Consider the following 24652-nt stretch of genomic DNA (forward strand, 5'->3'; position numbering starts at 1 on the left):
TATAAAAAAGAAAATGGCGGCTAGACATAACTAATTACGGGTTAATGAATGTTTTACTTTTGTAAATAATTCTCAGGATGTCCATGTTCATATCTCATAATATTTGATTTTCTTTAAAAAATAAAAACCTACTTGATCGATTTACGTGATTTTTGGAATATGAATGTAAACAGTAAAATCTTCGAAAAATGTTAAATGGCGTTCTAATTGGTAAATGTCGGTGCGTTACTTTCTGAAAATTTGAAAATTCTATGTTCCAGGGGGAAAAAAAATTACCCCTCCCCTCTCCCCAACTTGGAGTGCTTTCCTTTTCTTGCTTTATTTCTTTTTCATCTAATTTCAAATTTTTCACAGAAGATTTGTACGCCATGTGAGAAGGCAGTTTACTTGTTGAAGCCGTCGTTTATGCTACAGCGCGCGCATAGCGTAAACGGAAGCTGCAAAATGGTGGAAAATAGTTCGTGGGTTCAGGGGTTAATGCCATGCAAACGGTAAATTTGCCCCAAGTTTGACTATCAGATTCGTTGTCAGCGACCTCAATTACCTATAAAAAAAAAACAAACAAATTAGGGTGGTCGATAATTTTCATGCCGAAAATAGAAATATATCCCAAAATTACGAAAATTCATAGAGTAGAAATTTATAGTTAAAAGTATTTTTTCCGGAAAATTGGGTAAAATTGTATTTTTCTTGGACGTGATAAAGTAAACAATAATAGTCTACATACAGGATATAGCATAGAACGAATATTTTGGATTACTTGTTCACGGCTGCAATATTTGTTATCTATTGCGATATTTTACAAAAAACACAATAGCAGCAGCTGTTCTACTCGATTCATTTTCGTAATTTTTAGATTTATTTCTATTCTCGACATGACAATAAAGTACATAATGTTTTTGCTTAAAACATTAACTTTTGGTGCTTAACTGAAGACGCCTTTTTTATTTCGAGCACCTGTCGATTAGAATCCGGGAGAAATCCGTATTTTAAACTATGGCCGAAGTTAGAAATAAATAACAAACAAAAAAATTAAACTGATAAACTTCCGTAAAGAACTATGAAAAAAAGTAAATAAAGAAAGTGAAAGATGACATATATCCATGATTGTTTAATTGGAAATGTTTCGATTTAATTAATGAAAACGAAAGGTTTTCATTTAATGTAGGTTAATTTATTCTTTCCTGAAGCAATCGTTCTCCAGTTGAATTTTTGGTACTTGTAGTTTAGTCAAGACATTAAAAAATGAAAATATCGAAAAAGAGTTTAAATTATATGTATCCGTTATAGAACGAGGTTCTCCGGAAAAAAAATTCGCTTAATTTCATCGAGTAGTTATTTTTTTTTTTTTTTTTTTTTACAGCGAAAAAACACGTTTTTATAAGAGCGCGTTGAAGGCGGCCATATTGGATTTTATAAAATTTGTTTGAATTTTATAAATGACAAAGGGAGATAACTCCAGTTAAAGCGCTGACACCCCTCCCCATCTCTAAATATTAGCTGTTCTTCCTAAAAATAGAACATTTTGCTCGGTATGATAACAAATTGTTTTTTCGCTGTAAAAAAAAAAAAAAAAAACTACTACTTGGTGAAATTTTTTTTTTTTTTTCAGAGAACTTCGTCCCATAACGGAGCATACAATTTAAACTTTTTTTTTTTTTATATTTTCATTTTTTTTAATGTCTTGATTAAACTGTACAAGTACCGATTTTTTTTATTTATTTCCTGCTTCGGCCATAGTTTAAAATACTAATTTCTCCCTTGGATTTTTACGGCAGGTGCACGAAATAAAATGGCGTCTCTAGTTTCGGCGATAAAGTGTAGAAGTACAGATTTTTTTTTTTAACTTTGTTTCGTTAAATTCTGTTTGAATAATTTAAAAAAAGAAAAAAGACTGCGTTAAATATTTGGCAACCATATTCATTTATTGAAATGAAATAACAGAATTAAAAATCAATATTTTTATTACCGAATACGTTTCGGGTACAAAATAAATTATAAATAAGTAACCAACTTGAGGTTAAAATTATCTCGCTTTAACGAATTAGTTGTTTTAAATGACCAATAGAGATATCTTTAAGCGAACAATTATTTACCTCTATATTTAACAAGATGTACCTTTTTAATAAAGGTTAATATTGTCATAAACTTTGTGCCATTCAAAAGAAAAAAACTGGCATCGAAGTTTACCCTTCTGTGTTCAAAATTAAAAGACTTAACTCGTTTCTGCGCAACCGCACTCGTGCATACCTGAATTAATAAAAAGAAATATTTTGGACAAATCAGGATTTTCTGAATTTATTCGAAATTGCCTTTCTGGAAGTTATCTCAATCCTTTAAAAAAGCCAGATTTTTTCTTTTTTGTTTCCAAGTAAAACAGTTGAGCCGGAGTCTCCAGACCGACGTCACTCTGTGGCCCTACGTTGAATCTTGAGCCTGCTTCAATGTCTCAACTCACACAAACAGTAGCAAACGCACACAGACGACTCCTCGGCTTATTGTCTGCCAACTTGTATAAACTGACTCGTTGAAATATTCTCGATCTTTCACGTTGAACTTTCCTATGAAAATCAATGAGCATTAACTTTGAACAACTTTTAATTTGTATAATTGAGTGGAGAAGTTTTGATTACGACTTTCAGGCCCGTGTAACGCACGGTCCTTAATTATCGACTCTGATTTCCTCGATATCTGTAGGCCCCCCCTTTTTTTTTTACAATGAGTCTAAAATATTCACGAACACTGCTTTTTCTATTGCTGTAATCTTCCATTTTGTACATATCTAAAATATCTCTTTTGTGAATGTAGGCCTTCTAAACTGATTTTTGTTTGTTTATCTATAACATGTCACTCGTTTTCTTGCATTTAATTATAAACCTTAAAACCTTTTTCACTGAGAATATTTCTAAAATCAGCATATCCCAAAATAAATTGCCCGAATCAAAACCCCGAAAGAAACCCCCCGAATAAGGGATCTATCCCCCAAATTGCTGGCTCCTTAAAAAACAAACTACCGAATACATTTTTTTTTTTTTTTAGCGTTTATATTATCGAAATCTTAAAACGATGGTCCTATTTAGTGACCATTTTTCATTATTCACAATTGTTTAATAAATAAATAAACCATTCACAAAACTTTGTGGATCTGCTTACTGGTGTTTGCACCAACAATATTGAAGTCTACTGGTCTCGTGTTAAAAGAAGACCGAAATACATACCTGGATCAGTAGGAGAAATAAAATGGCCTCATGTCGAGATTATGTATAGAGGCTTATAACATGAAAAGTGAAAAATATTAGATAATTTTGAAATATTTTTAAAGCATGTCCATGAAAAATTAAAAAATCGTAAGCTTTCGAAAAAAAACATGTTTTGAACAATTGAAATTTTTATTTTATTTTTGAATAAAAAAAAATTATTTAAACAAAGTGTTCTTATCCAGTAGTTTTTATTTTATTCAAGAAAATAAAAGTACCCATGCACTTATTGAGCCGTGCTGAAATATTATTTAGAAAGCCATTCTTAACATGGGGATGGGAGTGTTGTGTACCTATTCTGTACTTTCACCGAACAATTTAATAAAAGCAGGTATCGTAAAACTTTAAACTTGAAAGTACTATTTTAAAAATAGCACGGATCAATAAGTGCACTAGCACCAAATAACATTTCACTGTGTTTCGATCTACGACATTCCATGAGAGATACGTACAATCTAAAGTTTTTTGTCTATTTTTGTTTATCGCCACAAGTGCTAATTTTGACTTTCACCAAATTTTCCTTAAAAAAAAAACTATTTAAAAATAGCGTGGATTCCATTTTGACTTTCACCAATTTTCCTGTTAATAATTACATAAACTCCGAAAAAAAAAAATCCATCAAAAAAAAAAGCAGAAACAACAAAAAAAAACAGATAAAATCATAACAAAAATCGGTGAAGCTTAGATAAGTTGGTCCGGCAGACGAGCCTCGTTCTGACATTCGGAAAATTTAGGTTAACAATTTAAGCTACCGAAAAGTAACCCTTTTGAATGAAGATGGATATAAACAATATTTTTAAAATTAATTTCTTAATTTTACTCAAAAACAAAATGTAAACATATATAAATAAAATATTTTAGAAAATAATTTCTTAATTTTAAACAAAAATTGATTATAAAGAATTTTAAAAAATAATTATTGGAAAATATTGCAAAGTATTTACATAGCTGGTTCTTTGGGATAATAGGGTGCCTGAAACCTCGCTTCCAAAACGAAAAAAAGCTTTAGTGTTACTATTTTAAAGCGCTTTATGCCATCTCAGCATAGTTTCAACACCCAGCGCCGCTCCTCCATCCAGGGACTCTGTCAGTTTTGTAGTCAACCCATATCTCTCGACATGGCCTCTCACTTTTTCCGCTGTCACCTCTGCTTCCTCCACGAGCATGTTGTCAATGTACGAACTAGTCGCCTTGTCCACTGTACAGTCTTTACTTAGCACCGTCTTCAGCACGGCAGTCATAATTTTGGGGGCTGAGCTCAGCCTAAAGCCTAACCTCGTCAGGCAATACATCTTCCCCTTGTACCGAACCAATTGATGTTGCCAGAGTTTTTCATCTACATGGATCTGGAGATAAGCTGACTTCAGGTCGACAATCTTGGTGGCCCGCTCCATCCTCCTCCATTTCCTCATGACCTCTTCGCATACGTCAATCCCTTTCTTTTTTTATTTTTTTATTTTACTTTTGTTAGTTTGAAGAGATCAAGGGGCTCCTTCCTGGGGTTAACACTTGATGCTATTATAATTTAAATTTATATCCGAGAGCTCTTTTAAGAATAGATGCTGTTCCCTTTATGGCTGCTATCTGTATTTCCTTACAGCTTGGTTTTCCGGGGATTGCTTCTAAGTATTTTTTTAAGGTTCTTTGTTATTAGGCCAGTTGCTCCTGTCAAAACTGGTATAATGTTTATTTCTTTCAGAGACCATGTTGCTTTTAGATCATTTTTAAGGTCCTGATATTTTGTTATATTTTCCCGTTCTGCTCTATTAAGACCAAAGTCGTTTGGAACTGTGACATCGATTTTCCTGTTTGAAACAAGCAGTGGCTAGTTAATTTGGAACAAGTGCGCATGGCGGAAATTCTTCAAATGTATTGCAATGCTTTTATTGTGGTCGAAAAACTTTTTTTCAGTCGCCATATTACTTCCTATTTACTTGCCTCCCCACGAGGGCAGTTAGACACAAGGTCGGTTTTTAATGTAGAGAAGCATTTATTACTGAAAAACGAAATGTAAAAGCAAGTTAAGCTGAAATTTAAAAAAATCCTTTTTTTTTTTAATTCAAAGAATTAAAGAAAGAAAAAATTCAAAGAAATTTTGAAACTCATTTAGATAAATCAAGATTACCTTTAAAGTAAATAAAATTCTTGTACATCATATTAAATATGTTATGAAAAGTTCTATGACGTTTTTATCATAAATTTTTGACAGCAAACGAACAAACAGTTCAACTTAAACATATAAGAGAATCGTAATGAAAGAATCGTAAATCTAAGGTAATTTTTTTAACGATGTGATTCCGATCCCCCCCCCCCAAAAAAAAATATACGATTCTTACGATTCCGATTAATCGCCCCCACCACTAATTATTCCTGTAAATAATTCAATATATCTTTTTTCAAATTTGGGTTTATCTCGAGTAGGACAGCCCCTGGAGTGAATTTGGTATTGTGATGAGATATTTCTCGTTAAGAGTAGGATAGACAATTTTAAGTATTTGCGATCAAGGATAACCAACGACACATTATCTCCACTTTTGAATGGCCTTGTGACTAATTTGTTCATTTATGTAATTTTATATTTTGTTCAAATAAATATTTCCAAGTACATAGCAAAAAGTCTTTATGGAAATACCCATTCATTGGATCATAGATTGCTGTTTTTGGGAGTTTTTCCCCACTAGATTAATACATTTTTCCGCTTCAACAGATTTAAATCAGAATGTTGATGGCATCATATTTACTGGCTTCTTCAGAAGCCTTCACCATCTTGTCGAGATGAACTTGGGTGACATCAGTAAACAGTAACGTTGGTCAAACATAAGATTACGTGTATCGGCTGTGATCTCATTAAACTATACGACACTTTTTTTTTTTTTTCAAGGATTGTTTGGACTTGTTCTCATCTTGTAACCTCTGACCTTCTTCAGATATATTTTGACAATGACTCTTATTGGTCAATGGTGGAAAGAGGTTTCAGCGCTTTTTTCCCCAACGGACTATAGTTGCTAGAATTCGAAATGTAATGTTGCTATGAAACTGAAAGAGTGTAGTCTATTCCATTTTGTTGTTCGCTAATAAGAGCTATTATAGCGATACACCTAAAGAAGATCAGGGGTTACGTCACTCGAACGTTGGGAGAATAAAACCCAAGATGAGAACAGTAGTCCAAATAATGCATATACGACACTCGTCAGACAAAAGGCCATTCAGTATTTTGGACATTCACAATTCCATTTTAAATTATATTTTTAATAAACGAACGATAAATAAATATTTGCAACAAATAATAAATATTAAGTTCAGCATCTTGTAATTCTGTGGAGTGGGCTTTGGTAGAGGCCATTTTGGAGTGTCTTAGAGTAGGACCAGAAACCACAATATTTAATGAACTTGAGTTTCAGCAAATGAAAAAATAATTATATATATATATATATATATATATATATATATATATATATTATAGGATAAAAAAAAATGAAAATATAATGGAACATTAAAATACAAAAGGTCAACGACTATCTAAAATAGTTTTATAAAAGAAATTGAAGTAATACGAAATTTTATAAAAGCCATTTTATACAATAAAAAGAATATAAATATATTTTTTAGTAATGAAAATGTTCATAGTTCAACATGTTCTTAGGTAAAGAAGTTGAGTTAATAATAGTTACAAATCAAAATGTTCATTGTATGAATATGTGTGTATTTGGCAGTGTGGAATTGTGTAACTGTGTTTACTTTTGTCGTTAATGGGAGTATAAATGCACGCAAATTCGAGCTGATATGAGTCGATAGGTTCTTTTTTCTATTGCAAAGGCCAGGGTGGAGTATCGAGTAGGCGTTCTTGGATTCCTTTTGTTTTGACGGCTGGTGACGTCTCTTCAAAACTGATTTTCTTGACCAGATATTGTAGGATTTTTCAAGTTCGTAAGAGCTTACTACATTCACGTATAGGTGTTACTTTCTAGAGCTTGAACGTATTTCTATTGACTGAAAATACTTTGGGTTCACACGTTCATGTCAAAGTTCCCTTGCAGTTATGGAATGAAAAGGAAAGCAAATTCTAACTAAGCAGAAAGGAAATTGTAAGCACTCCTAGCAAATTTCATTTTAGTGTTTGTACGAATAAGTCAAGTCGTCACAATTCTCTCTGATTTTTAGGTAGAAACGCTCTTAGATAAAGTGGAGATTTCTTTTTAAAAAGGAGGTATATCTCGAAAATTAAAAATACCATTCTGATTAGATGCACTACGTCGGTAAATAAATATTTAATTAAAAATTATTGAATTCTTACATATTTATCTATTTACTGTTTCGTATCCGGTTTTTAGCCAAATTGCATTAACATCGGATTTTTAAAATTCAACTTATACACTAGGAACAATTTTTTGAACTCCATCCTTTTATATATTATTTAATTGGAATTCATTGAGATGCGTATCTATTTTATTGCGGACTATTATCCTCATCTTTTTAGTTGTTTCACAACGTTTCGGCCAACTATTCTTCTGGCCTTCGTCAGGTGGTAACCATGACAGGATAGGAACTGCGAATCTCCTAACTGCATTCTCAGCAATTACTGCCTTCCATAGTTGTCGTCTCACCACGTTTTGGCCAAATAAGCCTTTGGCCGGCTTTGGGTAGGATTGAAACCGCTATCTTCAGACAATGCTCACCTGGAACCGTAGAGATTCAACATCTCTATCCACTGCACCACAGGCCCCAAGGGAGGGGATCAAGGTTCGATTTTTTGGTCTTATAAATCCATGTTTATTTATCTGATCTTCCATGGTCGAGTCCGTACCGAACAGTATATATATTATTTAATTGGAAACGCCATGAAACAACTTCAGGTAATTCAGAACCATTTCACTCGATATTTAAAAATGGTTTGACAATGTGACATTCTGATCTTTTGATAAACTTAAGGATTATGGTATTAGTGGTAAAGTTCTTGACCGCATTAGGTCATTTATGACCAGAGCATGAGATGGTGTCTCGTCATTCTCTTTTCCTATCAATGCTGGGGTTCCTCAGGGCTTTATTTTAGACCCAACTTTCTTTATTCTCTATATAAAAAATTTTCCACAGACGATTGTTCAGAAAATTAATGTCCATGCTAGTGATAGCACTCAATATTCTGGTGTTGTTACTTGCCCATCTCTCTCTCGGATTGGTTGAAATATGCAGCTAATCTAGAAGTTGACTTGGGTTCAGTCGTAGATTGGGGTATGAAATGGCTTGTTTAGTTGAATTCTGTTAAGACTCCCTTGTCTTTCAATCGTAGGTGTGTCCCTTTTCTTCCTGAGATTCTTATGGATGGTTCTACTCTTGAGGAAAAATATATTCTGAAACTATTCTTTGCTTCTCAAATCTTTCTCGGAGTACATATATTAGATCCATTGCTTTCTGTTTCTCAAAGTAGGTTCTCTATATCATTGTAAACACTTTCACACTCGAAGCTATTTCTATCTCTACAAATCTATTATCAGACCATGTATGGAATATTATATTTAGGCTGGTGAATCCGTTCTATTTGATGTATCTTGATAAAATACAAAATCGTATCTGCAATTTGATTAGCCCCACCTTATTTTCTCTATCCCCTCTTTCAGACGTGATGTTGCTAGTTTCAGTTTTTTCTATAAATACTATTATTGTATGTGTTCTCCAAAATTGTCTATATTCCCTGCTTCTTTTGTTCTGATTTCTCTCGTTGGTGTAGCGGTATCCATTAATTTGCTATTTTTATACCTCATTGTAATACACTTTCCTATTTCAGTAGCTTCTTTCCAAGAATCGTAGGTTTGTGGAACTTTTCTTGTTGACTGTTTTCTCCCTACTTTTAACTTTCGTTTTTTTTTTTTTTTGTTTTTTTTTTTCAAGACCTTCTTATTAGCTCCTTACATTAAGTGGTTTCACGCCTCGTCTCCAGCGATTTCCAGGAAGATTTTAAATAAAAATAGAAACTTTTAATTACTCTTGTGTACCATATTTGAACTTTCATTCAAGTTTAAATACCAACAGATTTGGTAGAAGTTTATACTTCCTAAGTTCTTTCTAGTGTGTGGGTATTATTTCTTTATCCCCACCCCCACGCCGCTATAAAAAAAAACATAGGTTTTATCATAACAGTATGTAAAATGGAATTTTTATCACAATATGGAAATAATTGGGCATTAAACTTTCCCATTATTTTTCTAATTTTCCAGCATCAACTTATTTTAAAGAATAAATAGAAAATTTAAACGAACACTTTCGTTTCAAGTTTTTTTTTTTTTCTCTTGTCTTGTTCGGAAATCCTGGGATGGGCAAACGTGACAAAAGTCTATCCAGGCGTATGCTACTATCCTGATTCGATTTTTCTGTATTTCAAAATGGCCGATGTTAAAAGCACAATGGAGGCAATTTGAGGAAAATTATCTTGATGATTCCCGAGCCATTGGATTGCTGGATGAGTGAGTTGTTTTCACAAACCGATCCCAACAACCCTTCTCCCAAATTTAATCAACGTTGTTCATTCTTTGCCTCATTGAGTGTATATAATCAAAATAAAAAATAAAAACAAGGGAGATAATAATTTAAGTTATTGGAAAGGAACTCAATTGCAGAGTTATAAAGAAGCCAATCGTTTTCTTTACAAGAGAATTATGTATATAACGTTATATTAGCTTATCCCTCGGCTACATTATGTACATTATTTTTTTTTTTTTAACTTTCGACAACACCATGTTTTCCTAAGCCATATGTCAAGTTAAAATTCAAAACAAGCCTCAGGAAAGAAACAAATTTCGTGTGTGGAACAGCCTCTACCAAATTACTTTGTTAATTTTTTATCTATAGGTCTTAAAATTTGATATTTAGTGGATTTGAACATGTGGAACAAATTCAATTTGGTTTTTAGTGGGTATAAATATCTCCTAAGGATTTAAAATTGAAACTTTGCAGACATGAGTAAACTTAAACTGCTCTTGTACGCATGCGCAAATCTACATACGTTAAAATCGTTAAGTTTTGCTCTCCATTTTTGGTTAGTTCAGACAGTAACGAATAAGGCTGGAGTGATGTTTGGATTTTGATTCAAGCTGGTACACAAGACATTTTTTAACTTTCGAAGTTACTATATATTAGGCACAATATCATCAAAAGAATTGACTCTATAATAATATATGAAATCAGCATTAATTTAAATATTTAAACGAATTTTACGACCCGCATAGCCTGCTTATGTGTGTGTGTAATATATATATAATCCCCGAAACAGTGTTTTATGGTAAACAACTGATGATCCCTTGAAAAATAAATTATTGGTATTATAGTAAATTCGAGAGCGAGTTGATGCAGTGATTGCAGGTGATTAAATGACTTACTGACTAGATGGTTCTCTAACGAATGATAAAAAATATTTTTTGTATAGTTTTGAAGGTTAAAAACTTCCAAGACTATATATATATATATATATATATATATATATATAACTACTACATTTAGTCACATAAAATTAATATACGAAAGTATAAATTTATGCGTACACTTTAAGTATTTACTTCAAAAGTGTTCAATACGTAGGTAGAGCTAGTTAGTAAGTTATAAAATATATATGGCGATTAAGCTACACTGAATATTCCGCGTTTCATCCACTCTAGGACTCTTCAGGCTAATGCGTATATATATATATATATATATATATATATATATATATATATATACACACTCTTCAGAATTCAGAATAAAAGTATCCAACAATCAGCTGGTATAGAAACCTGTGATCATATGATTTACAAAATATTACTGGCAGTAATATTCTATACCTAAATAAGAATTGCTCGATATACAATATAGCGCAAATAAATCAAATTTTAGCGATTCAATGAATTTAAAAATTTATGACGTGAAATGTTTGAGTTTCATATCAAAGATTTTTATTATCTTATGTAAGACAAAGAATACATTAGAAATATTTTAACTCCTTGTCCTATAGGGTTTCGATGTCTACCATCTCTTCAGAGGAGAAAATATAATATTAGCAAATAGCTAGAATGGTGTACACCTTATTTGCTAAAATCAGTGAGACTCTATGACTTTTAATTACTCAGTCAATTTTTAATTATGATTTTCCATGTCTCACTGATTTTAGCAAATAAGGTGTATACCATTATAGCTATTTGCTAATATTTTCACCTCTGAAGAGATGGTAGACATCGAAACCCTATAGGATAAGGAGTTAAAATATTTCTAATGTATTCTTTGTCTTGCATAAAATAAAAATCTTTGATATGAAACTCCAGCATTTCATGTCATAAATTTTAAAATTCATTGAATCGCTAAAATATATATATATATATATATATATATATATATATATATGTCATCCACATACAGTACTGTTTCGCTGTTCATCAGTGCAGCTAGACAGGCAACTACCTCAAGCCAAGATTGAAAACCGACCGCCTGTACGAAAGTCAATGCTCCTAACCATTACGCTAATCGGCGGCTGATGTGCGAGTTGTGAATTAACGATGTTTTAGCATCTTCTGAAATGCCTAAGTTCGATTGGAGTACTGGGACGATTAATCTGAATCAAGAATTGGAACTTTTTTAATGTTGATATCGGAATAGAAAATGTGCTTAGTTTTTGATGTCAAAACAATTCTTTAAATTTTGTTTTTGTTTAAAACTTCATTGTACTAATGATGAAATGATTCCAACAATAATCATGTTGTCTAAAACCCACACAGATAAATTCGACACTTTTTGGGAACAACTGCTAATTTCAGCCGGTGCAGTTAAATACCATGGATGGAACAGGCAGTACACCTCCGGTTTTATGTTTTAATTCTCCTAGATGTATGTCTTAATGAAGCGTTAGGGTGCATCTCTCCCAGTGGTCTTTAAAAGCGACCCCAGATACAAACCTGGAAATTTCTATGCCCCAGCACAATACATGCAGCGCTTAGCTTCCCGAAATGGTCACTCATCAGATACTGGACGCTCATCATTGCTCAACTTAGTAATCTAGCAAGAACCGGTTTGTCAACGTGATTATGATTTCGATTAATGGTCGCTTATTAATATATGCGTGTTAGATTAATTAGAATCAGACTTTTTGGATATTGGAAAATTTGTAACCATTTTCCTATGCCAAAAGCGATTCTTTTAACTTTATTTTTCTTTTGTTTGCTTAAAACTTAATTTTCTATTAAGCTACCAATGATGAAATGATAAGTATTGATGAATTTTAAAATACTAGTAAAAACACTAACATTACATATGAAACCAATACAAACATTTAATAAAATGTTTAATTTTATCGTTAATTCTATCATCACAAAATTTAAATTGTTAACACCTTGGAACGGTGTGAGACTGTTCTTCACATATGGCTTTTGACTATTTTTGAAATTCTCTTTTCTCCAGTTTGATGATTCGGCGAAGATTAGAAAACGTTCATGATACATATATTAACTTTATTTGATTATAACAAAATAATTCATTAGAAAATTTGAAATAAAAAGGAATAATTAGCCAGAATATGTTATAGTATTCACTATCAAACTAATGAACTGATCATTATGAGGAAATATGTTCTAGTCAACAAAGGGCACATTATCTTTGTAAACTTAACTATTTAGAATGTGAATCCTGCAAATATACTTTAATCAAATGCATAAAAAATTTTCTACATAAGTTTTTGTTTAATCTATATAATTATAAAACTCAAATGAACTCGTAATGCGTGTTATAACCCAACATCCAGTTCACAACTTCCGGTTGTGCATGCGTACATAAAAAAATAATCAACGCGACAATAAAACGTATTGTTTTACTATGTATGTTTTCAGCGTCCCAATTGTTTTTTTTTGTTTTTTAGCTTTTTTTTTTTTTTTTTTTTTTTTTGCGTTTAAATTATCCAAATAAACAATTGTTAATACTTTTTGCATTTTTTTTACATCGTTCATTTCCGTATTCTGTTTAAGTTAACGCAATTTTCTTACAAATAAATCTACTTTAACCCGCTGACAACCATGAGCATTTTATAACGGCGATTTACTCACAACCTTCATTTTTTAATACACCTTTCTTAAAAAAACATTCATACATTTTCTTCTATACTACCAACATAAACAAATAACCCCGAAATTATTATTTTTTTTAATTTTGCGTTACAAATAAATAATCAACGCGACAATAAAACGTATTGTTTTACTGTGTACGTTTTCAGCTTCCCAATTGTTTTTTTTTTTTTTTTTCGCGTTTAAATTAAGATATATCAAAATTTGAATTTAACTTTAAATATTATGGTATCTGTTTGGTACATATTCACCTAATAAGTATGGCAGACCACTTATAATTCAATGGCTGTAAGTTTGTTTGTTGTTTTTTAGAAAATAAACAATTATAAACAGAACGACTCGTAGAAATCTATCTATATTCTTTTTTCATTTTAATATACTTTCATAGAAATGTGTCTTATGTCACAAAAAACTTTTCTTTACGTCACAAGTGTCACGCTCATACATTAATTCTACAGCTAATATAACATACTGACCTAACAGGTCACGGGTAATCTAGTATAACTTCTAGTATAATCTGATCGATGCATGTGCGTCAGTCAATATGTGCAGAGTAAACTAATTAATGAACTTATGAATTATTGGATACGTATTCTAGGTAACAACGTGGGTATATTTATGCTTTGTAAAGTTTATCATTTAAGAGGGGCAAAAATCTGCACTTGACCCTTGAAACAATTTTCACAATTAAAAACTAATGCTGTCAACGTTGTTTCTACATGTTCTGATACTTATTCTGATAGTGTGCGTATATATATATATATATATATATATATATATATATATATATATATATAAATTGTCTCTGTGTGTGTGTACATTTCCCTACCAAAGTACTGACAATTTTCATTCTACAGACTCAAGATTTGACATAAAGGGTATTGAGTTTTGGGAAAATCTTTTTAATCGGTTTTAGACCAGAAATTTGGCTGTCAAGGTGTCAAAATTCAATGATTTGATATTTGAAAACTCTACCAAACTCCTCCGCCAATTTTGGGTTTAAACACTGGAAATTTTAGATGTAGATTACTTGGACATCGATCAAACGTTTTAATTTGTTTTGAGCCCAACACAAATGTTAAAGGGTCAAAATTGGGGTCAAATTAAAAAATTTTACCTCTGCGATCTCTACCAAATTACTCAGCCAATTTTTGGTATAAACATTTGAAATTTTACATGAGGTGTATTCAGGCAGAAGGTAAGCTTTTTAATTGTTTTTTTGCCGAAAATTTGGCTGCCAAAGGGGTCAAAGTTGAAATAGTTGACCTTTGCAGACTTTACCAAACTCCTGCACCAATTTTGGGTCTAAACACTTGCAATATTAGATATAGGTTACCTGGACATGAGTCAAACGTTTAATATATATATATATATATATATATATATATATATATATATATATATATATATATATTAGTGTGTATGCACATAAAGCTATGAACAGTACATAGTGCCCAAGCAAAGCTGGGCTGAACAGCTAGTATAGCAATAAAGATGACGAAAATGAATTCGTTTCTAAACGCATACACAAAATTACCTCAATCGTATGTGTCAGCTTCTTCCAGGTAGGATATCTCATATCATTCGAAAAGAGGGTAGGGTCAAGGTCAATCTCTGATGCTTGTGATGACCGACATGTGCAAAAAGGGGGTTAGGTCGATTTGTGATGCTCGACAAGTGTGGAACGGAGGTTAAAGCAATTTTGTAAATATCTTGGATGCTAGCTAAGCGTGATGTTCTATTGTGCTGCATCCTGCTTTTGCAATGTGCAGAAAGTGGATGGGGAGGGGAAAATTAATCCGCATCCATTTTTTTCTCTCTTCTTTCACTTTCATATTTCTCTGGTCCCTTATTTTTACTCCCTTTTCTTTCTCACTTCCTTCTATCTCATCTCTCTTTTTAAATATCTCTCACGTCTTTCTCCTTCTCACTCTCTCCTGTACGCGGTCTCTCTCGCTCTCTCTCCCACTCTCGACCTCTCTCTTATGACCTTTATATATATATATATATATATATATATATATATATATATCATCCCAAACGAAGCACAGTGTCACTTTGATGTAGGGGGCTACTATCAGGGACATAAGTAGCAGGGATACTATGTAGGGAGTTGAGCAGCAAGATGTCTGTTCACATTACACTTGAACTTGTGCATGTCACTACAGTTGGGGAAGGGAATTCTAATGGCTAGCAGTTCTGGTGAAGAAACTATTAGAGTAGATGGCTTTCTTACATCTAGGGATCTCTACTGTGTAGGGGTGGGACTTTGCTGTTTGTCGGGTATTTACGTCAAGGGGGTACAAGGACTTGTAGTTCGTCAGAGCATCCACCATTAAAATACTTGTAAAACGGGGAGAGGGATGCAACATTTCGTCAATGGGATAGAGGTTGAAGCTTATGACAGTTCATGACCTATCAGGTTGGCGACTCTTTTTTTAACCCTGTCCAGGAGTGAGACAAGTAGCAGATGCACCAGCCCAAATGTGACAACAATAGTCCATACATGGGCAAATGGTGGCCTTATAGAGGTACAGGATAATTTCAAGCATAAGTAACTTAGCTCGGTAGAGAGAGCACACCTTCTGTTCCAACTCATGTTCCCTGTTAACGTTAAGCCCAGGAGTTTGAATGTACTTCCAGGTAATGCGTCTTTAGCCGTAGCTAATGGTGGTTTAGAATGCTTCTTGTAATTCTTAAAAGAAACAAGCTTAGTCTTGGCATCATTGAATGTTACCATTCATTTTTGTCCCTATTCCACTACAGATTGGTCTTCCTCTAGAGTTTCCACCATTGCCTTGGTTATGTGTCCATTCGTTTTCCCCTCGTGTCTGTTATAGAGCATATTGTCATCCGCAAATATACAAATCTCAGAGACAATTTTATCAGGGAGGTCATTTATGAATATCAAGATTGATAAAGATCCAAGGATCGACCCCTGGGGTACACCCGCATTTATATCATATTGTTTAGATGTACGACTATTGAGGATAACCTGGATTCTTCTCTTTTTTTAAGGATTTAATGTTAAGTATTTGTCCAGTAATACTATAGGATCTGATTTTTCATGAAGACTATCGTGCCATACGCTTTCAAAAGCTTTAGATATATCTCGGGCTACTGTCCTCCCCTCCGTTGCCTTATCTAGTGCACGGTATATACGTTCAGAGATTAGTTAGAATATCTTTAATTTATATTTGATTTGTTTTATTTAATAATAGATTTTCTCGTCCACGGATGTACTGATAACTAGCAAGTTGATTTTAAATATTGCATAAATATATAATTCTATTCTCTTTGCATCCATATTTTCAGTAGAACGGGCTTGCCTAAATCTATATTGATGGTTGGCATAAAAGTTTAACAATAAGGTGGTGGACTAGAGCTTGATTAATCATGGACTCGAATATTTTGGCAAAAAAGAAGGGAGAAGACTAATGGGTCGATAATTTAATTTCTTTCACCAGAATTATTGTAAACTGGTACCACAGAAGCAGTTTTCCAACAGTTAGGAAAGCATGATTTGTTAAGGCATTTGTTGAAGGGTTTGGAGAGAACTGGAGCAAACTGAGGGGAGCATTTTTTTAGTACAGCCGGAATGAGGTCAGGTCCACATGCTTTTGAGGTGTCTAGGGTTATATATATATATATATATATATATATATATAATCTCATGTACTTGATCATCTAGTGTAGTTTCTGTCCGAAAAGGAAAATCAGGGAGACGGGTGGTTTGCTGGGTCCAAGTGGAGTCAAACTGACGAGCAGGCATGTTAGCTTTCTCGGTTGTTGGATAGTGAGAGAATTGTTGATTGCCCATTATTTACTACACTGTTCTAGATTTTTCAGAAATCATGAGTTCCTAATTTCTGCGTTTCAATGCGTTTTCGGTATATTCTCTCTCTCTTTCTATCTATCTATCTCTTTTCTGAAGTCTAGCAAATTGAAAGATTGTCATTTAAATCTAGTCATGTGCGATTTCTTCCCCTATAGGTAGATCGAACACTCTTTATCATTGTGTTCATAGATTAAATACAAAAAATTCTCTCGCATTATAAAGTGAGATTGCCATTTCAATAAGGCGGTAGGAAACTTGGGTTCATAATGAACTGATCCGAGGTTCGAATCATAGGGAGCCATTTTAACTGCTACTGTCATAAGACGATGCAGTAGAGAAACACATATAGACAATTCAAATTACAGCTACTACGATGAATGTTTTTTTTGTATTTATTTATTTATTTTTTTTTTTTTGTTCACAGCCCATAGCAGGACTATCCTCTAAATAGTAGAAATAAAGTTAATTTCATCTTAAGTATTTTTTTAGTTAAATAATAATGTGATACATTGGTATTACTTTTGACTTTGTATACTAAATAACGGTTATAATTCTAGCAGGTCAACAGTTGCTTTTGATAGTTTGTAGAGCTTAGCGTCCACAAGATGTCGGTCTTGGTCTAATTTAGAACTAATTTAATTTTTGAATACCTAGGTTAAAGGTCATGATCAAGACAACGCAAAGGGCGAAAGTCACACATTTGGCAATAACTTCGATTCTGTTTGTAGAGGCTTGCTATCCAATAAAGGTTCAGTTTTTATGACTTTGATTTTGTAAATTCGATCTTAGTCGAAATTTTAGCTTTCGATTTTTCCAAATTTTAATTTTATGGATATGGTGCTATTTCAAAACAGTAACCATCATTCAAGATTCCAGCCTAACCAAATATAGTTTTGCAAATTATTAATGTTTCTATGGCTTAACTTCAGGAATAGTTCGTGTAAAATAGAGAAGTTTCCGATAAGATTTTGGCCATTTCTTACGTTGTCAGGAGATACAGCTTCATGGATGATTTAAGTTATTATTTTTAATCTATTTTTACTGTAAATTAGGAACTGAAACGTAGCATCTCAAGTACAAAAATATTTAATACGAATGTTTATTTTGGGTAACTTAAAAAAACAAAGAATGGAAAGAAACCATAGAATTCGGTAATCTATCTGCTTTATATTCCAAACTAGCCTGGGTGCCCGGCGTTCCTCGGGTGTTTGGATATGTGTGTGTAGAACAAAAAAAAAGTGGTAGTTGGCAGGCAGACTCGAACCCGTGATGCGAAGACGGAAAAAAAAGTGAAAGAAAATCTGACGTCTTACCGCTACTCCATGACGTGATCGGAAGTTCGAAACTTTAAAATTAGGCAAAGTCAATCCAACTGATACGATGACTTGCAAAAATGGCTCGCAAAAATACCGATCCCTCCTTGTAGAAAACTGCCCAGTTAAGGGTGAAGGAATTAATGTTTTTGGCTAATTTATCGATATTTGTTGTCCGAGACGCTGAGCTTCAAAATGATACCGATTTCGTGAAAATTCGTTGCCGCTGTCGAAAGTTTTAGGCATACATACATACATACATACATACATACATACATACATACATTTAAACAAGTGAGATTTATATTATAGATATTTTTAAGCCGATTTTGATAAATCCTACTTCCAAGTAAATCTTAAAATTAAGCATTTGTTTAGATATCACTGAACTTCATAGATGTCTATATGTTTCATTTTGAGAAAACCATTTGTATATTGGGTTGTTGAAATAAATCCTTAGCTTTTTTTTTTCTTTTAACCTTTGTGTGGTCTAAAATGCTACCAAATGCAAAATAAGTTGCTCTTCTGTAATTAAGCACTTAAAAAAAATTAGTACAAACCTGTTTGTGTGCAGTCTGTAGGGTGTCGTGTGGACAAAGAAAATGAAGAAAAAAAATTGTCCTCTTTTTCTCTTTATATGCTTGCGATATTACCACCTAACATGAGATGCTTCCGGTTAGTGGATATAAAAAGCCTGATTTTTCAGAGACTGAGTCGGTTTGGATGTCAGCAGTGCGTCGTGTTCTTGGGTTTTGACAGCAGCGCGTCGAGATTTGGAGTAAGTTTTTGACGACAGTGTGTCGAATTAAATATTTGATTATTTTAACCACACTTTGGAAAGACGAGCATTTGGGGAAATAACTTATGTTTTTAACATTTACTGATTTTTCTTGATCATTATTTTTATTCCGTTTCTAATCCCGAAAATGGAATGTTAAGCAAACAAATCTCATTTCGGCATATTTTGATTTTTGCATTTGTGGAGTTAATGCCATTACAATACCTTTTGTAAAATGTTTGCAAATGGTGTGATACTTCAAAATACAGCTCACCGTTCTTTTTCACACTTTGGAAAAGAATTTGGAGCTGTAAGATAGGGAAAGCCAATTGAGTTTGATGAGGAGCTATTAAACCAGTTTCTTCGCAGAAATCTACATTGGATGACAAGTGAATTGGCGGAACAAATGAATTGCGGTCACAAAACTATGATAAATCACTTTCATTAAAAGGTTCAGAAACTTGGTTCATATGCGACACACGTTTTGAATAACCACAAGAATCTTCGCTCAAGAATTTCGACCAACTTGTTCCTTCGGCATCATTCGTAGTACATTCATAAAATGCGTTTTGTCTTTAGAAAGACTTGTCTTTCAGTCATAAATCGGCACAAAAAATGGCTTAACCTTAAGTAAACAATGCCTCAAGCAAAAACATGTGAAAATGAGTAGTTTTGACACTAGCCTGGGTGCCCGACGTTGCCCGGATGTTTGGAAGTGTGTTGAGCAAAAAGAAAAAAGTGGTAGTAGGCAGGCAAGCTTGAACCTGTACCGCGAATGAAGAAAAGAACGTTGAAAAAAAAAACATGACCTCTTTGCCGTTGCGTCCATTGCCTAACTGGAAGTAGCGAAAGTTTAAATTAAGACTAGTCAATGGAAAAGAGGGGATGACTTTCGAATATATCTGCGAAAAAAGCGACCCCTTCCTGTAAAAAGTGCCCACTTTAGAGTGAAGGAACTGTTTTTAACCAATTTTTCGATATTTGTCGTCCGAAGAGTCGTGCTTCACAACGATACCGATCTCGTGAAAATCAGTCGCCTCTGTCGAAAGTTTTAGGCAGACATACATACATTTAAACACAGGTGAGATTTATATTATAGATGACACTTCCGAGTTCTGTTATAAAACTAATGAAATTACAATAAATTTAAAATATCCGTAAATGTTTGAAGAACGATAAATCATTATTATAAAATATTCGCCGGATTAAGACAAGAATAATCGAAATTCGAACAAAATATATTTAAATCTATCGAACTTTCTATTTACTATGAAACATAAGAGTTCAAATAAGTAAAAAATATTTATTTTTAAAAAATTTAAATACACATACTGAACAAAAATCTACCTTGAAGTTGCAGTTATAAAATTGATATAAACTTATGTTTTTAATAGCGTTTTTTCGAATTAATATATACTATAATCAGTTGAATTGCCAAGAAAAAGAAACTTCGTAAACATTAATAATTTTTAAAAGATTTAAACGATTAAAATTCCATTATTTCAAAATGTTCCGTTACAACATTTTTAATTGTTTAATTTTTTTACTAAGTTTTGATATAGACATGACTCTTGTCAGCTATTTTATCGCCAGATTAAAACCAATTTGAAAATATTATTGCACAAATATTAAGCATTTTGTAGCCCCCCCTCATATTTTGTTTGTCTCTTTTTACCGAACAAAATATGGAACCCTGTAGGTAACCAAATGAACATTCAGTAAAACCGTATTTCATACTTAATATACAAATGTTTATAATATTATTAATAAACTGTGTAAATCTTAAAACCTAACAAAATTATAACAAAGATTAGTTATTAATTGCAGTTTGAAGAACATAAACAAAGGTTTTAAAAAATAATTAAGTCGCTTCTGCTTTTCCATAGTTCGTATAGTTGACACAAATCTGACGCCACGGAAACATGCGGTCCATTTTTCACAATTGTTTGGCAGACCCTAAAGGCCTTTATTATCCAATGTATTCCTATTGTTTTCAATGGTCGTTTTTTTGTGTGTGTTTTTTTGTGTGTTTTTTTTTTTTTTTTTTTTTTTTTTTGCGTGCAAGTATTTGTAAGAATCTTATTGAATATGAAAACGCTGAGGTGCTTTACAGATTTTATGTAGCTTAAAAATAACTGCTTAAATTTGTTGTGAATATTTAAAAAAAAATGTCGATTTATTTTAAATATGTTCACTTAAAACATGGAAGTGTTCTATTAATTTCTGGCGGCAAAAAATTATTTTATAAGCTTAGGAAGATTTTCGTATTATGAATGGCTAAGTATTAGAATTTATATATAAAATATCACGTGTTCATAAACCTTTTTCCTACCTTTTTCCTACCTTTTTTCTGCATTTTTCCTACCTTTTTCCTACCTTTTTGTTTTTCCCCCTTCGTTTGTTTTTTTTTTTTTTTCCTTCGTTTCTTTTTGAATGCAGAAAAATAGTTTTGTGTTAAAATTGATATGCATATAAATACGTGCGTGTTTTAAATATATATCTTCCAAGTAGAAAGATATCCAAAAATTAAGAATTAAATTTCAACAAAGGTCGTTAACAGTGCTAAATCAAAGAGATCAAATTATATATTTTTTTATTCTTTATGTAAATACAGGCATATCTTGCTACGATGTGCAGACCGTTTCAATCATAATTGATCTCATCAGGCAAGAATAATTAAAAATTCAAAAATTGAAAAGGTGTCCAAGACCATTTTCAATTTAAGAGGACAGAAAATATATTTCGCCATGACTGGCGTGAGGCAAGGTTAACACTAGTCATGGTGAAATATATTTTCTCTCCGAACACTGGTATCCTTCAATAATACCTGCTATATATTCGACAAGAGCAAAATCCCACCCCTACACTGTGGAGATCCCTAGATGCCATTACCTTCTACTCAAATAGTTTTTTTTTTCTCTGGCTGCATTTTTGAGCTTCCTCCCGAACCCCTGCTTTCCTGACTGTGCTGACATGCAAAATGGCATGTGTAATGTGAACAAACATCTTGCTGTCGAACTCCATAAATTGTCTCCCTGCAAATTTGGTCCCAAACAGTAGCCCCTCACGATTAAGTGGCTCCATGCCTTGTTTGGGTTGAACTGACAATAATAATAAAAAAAACGACAGATAGGAAAAGATAAAACTCACAGCGATATGACTGGAGAGAATGACAAATGAATGAGTTTACAGTAAAACCAGGTAAATTTCGTAAGTTCATTGATGCTTTGAGAGACTTCTATTGTAATAGCCGCTGATGTTGGACTAGCAGCAGCAGCCATGTACGAATAACCGAGTCAGTGTGTGCTCTGACGCCACAGATGAAAAGGACGTGCGTCTTCGGAGAAGTGTTCGAGCTATGGCCAATGTTAGAAGCACATGTTCTAGACGTGTTCGAGAAGTAATGAGAGAAGCACATGTTTTAGATGGGACTGGTGTGCAAAAAAAGCACCTTGCTTTTCTCGTCACATCTCCAACACCACTTTTCCGACCACATGTTTTGAACATGTCCTTTTTCTCTTCTGTGACGCCGCATCGCACACTGGCTCGGTCATTTGCATATGGCTACTGCTAACCAAGCGCCAGAGGCTTTGTTACAATAGCAGTCTCGCAAATAAAGAATCAATGAATTGCTAACAGTAAATTATTTTGTGTTTCTCAAATTATAAACAGAAGGAAACCTTACAATTATAATAGTAATTGTTCAGAATTTTTTTTTTTAAACATTATTATATATCAGTCGTAAAACCTCTTACACTGATATCAATTCATGAAAAGGTTTAACAAAACAAGTCACAAAAAAACAGACTGGGTGGGAAACATACAGAAGGACATATTGTATGTGCCAGTCTTTTATTGGAGACAGTGCTCTAGACATATTTTCTCATCTTGAAGTATCGCCAGCAAAGAGACACAATTTATGTCTGGAAGTTATACGGCTTAGTCGATTTCCGTTTGGAGGTCACCGATGACCACTTAGGTGTGACTCAAACTTTTCTGTTAAAATAAGGTCTTATGTGGCTGTATCAGTAGATGTATCAGAATTTTGGGAGAATTTTTGGCACCCCTAACACAAAACTGCGAATAAAATATTAAAAAAACTCATAATTTCTCTGTTTAAAGTTGGTTGTTTATTTTCTTTATGGAATATACTTCCAAAATAAACTATTAAAATTGCTTGAAAAATAATAGAAATATTTTTTTAAGTGTTTACAAAATGCCGGCGCGCCTTCATCCAGCCATTTTTATTTTTTACGTAATGAAATCAATTGGATTTTACGAGTTAAATATTTTTCAATTTTTAAACTTTAAAAATCTATCACTTTTTTATTGGTTCAATTTTTACAATATTTTCAGGGTCAATGTGAAATTTTATGCTCTTTCCAATCAACCGAATATAATATTTTAGACAAACGTTTTTTTTTTTTTTTAGAAATGTCTATTAAAATTTAAATAATTAATTTACTCACCAAAGTTTTATATATCACAAATTGAAGATAAAAGATCAATAAATAATATATTGTAATTCAAAACAAAAAAGTGTTGTTTTTTTTTTTAAATTTACCTGTAAAGTCCAAAGTGCAAAAACCGTTTTTTTTTCTTTATTAACCACGTTGAGTTTTTTTTAAGTCGAAGCTTATGTTCTGCTTATATTGTCCAGTAAATATTGGACGCTGACGACAATTTTTCTATTTCATTCATTTTTTTTTTTTTATATTAAAAAAAAAATTCACTCTATAAAGTAGAATCAAAATATGTTAAATAAATATCCATGTATTTCTTTAAGAGAATTAAAAAAAAAATCGACATTTTGTTGAGCTAATTTTTAATAATCGGGCAAAATGCATGAATAAAATGTTACTATTTTGCAAGTATGGTTGCACATACTGGCCACTTTGTAGTTGAAATGAAATGTCAAAAATACAAAAGGAAGATGAGGCCTCCTGACATAAGGACGAAGGGAAGGCAACCGAAACTGATTACCGTTCTGTCACACACAAGATTACTAATGTGTTGTTTTTACGTTTTTGAAATGATTATTTTTGTCACTTTGATGCTTTTGTGCAGAACATCCGGGTTCTCTAATGGCGGATAAACTATTGTCGAAAAGACGGTTCACCGTGACTCTTGGTTGAAAAATCCTTTTATTGAAAAAATACATGGAATATAAAATATAAATATGGATAAATTCTTTACAGGAAGAATAGAAGCATCTATAGCTTAGTAATTTGGAGCAGGTAAGTGATCTTTTGGCAGTTATATATATATATATATATATATATATAATATATATATATATATATATATAATTAGATTTCGATTAAAGTTATTTTTTGCTTTTCGTGAAATCTTTTTTAAAGAAAACCGATGAAAAAAAATATTGTATATTTTTC

The 24652-nt window shown here is 32.6% G+C and overlaps 1 long non-coding RNA gene across 3 annotated transcripts in view; it reads left to right on the top strand.

Moving 5' to 3' along the window:
* The window catches only part of LOC145277573 (uncharacterized), a 446087-nt gene that overhangs the window by 1106 nt on the left and 420329 nt on the right, over positions 1-24652 (top strand). The window lies entirely within an intron of this gene.

The sequence above is a fragment of the Euprymna scolopes genome, chromosome 6, assembly GCF_053919585.1.
Source record: "Euprymna scolopes isolate OS-2025 chromosome 6, ASM5391958v1, whole genome shotgun sequence".
NCBI classification, from domain to species: domain Eukaryota; kingdom Metazoa; phylum Mollusca; class Cephalopoda; order Sepiida; family Sepiolidae; genus Euprymna; species Euprymna scolopes.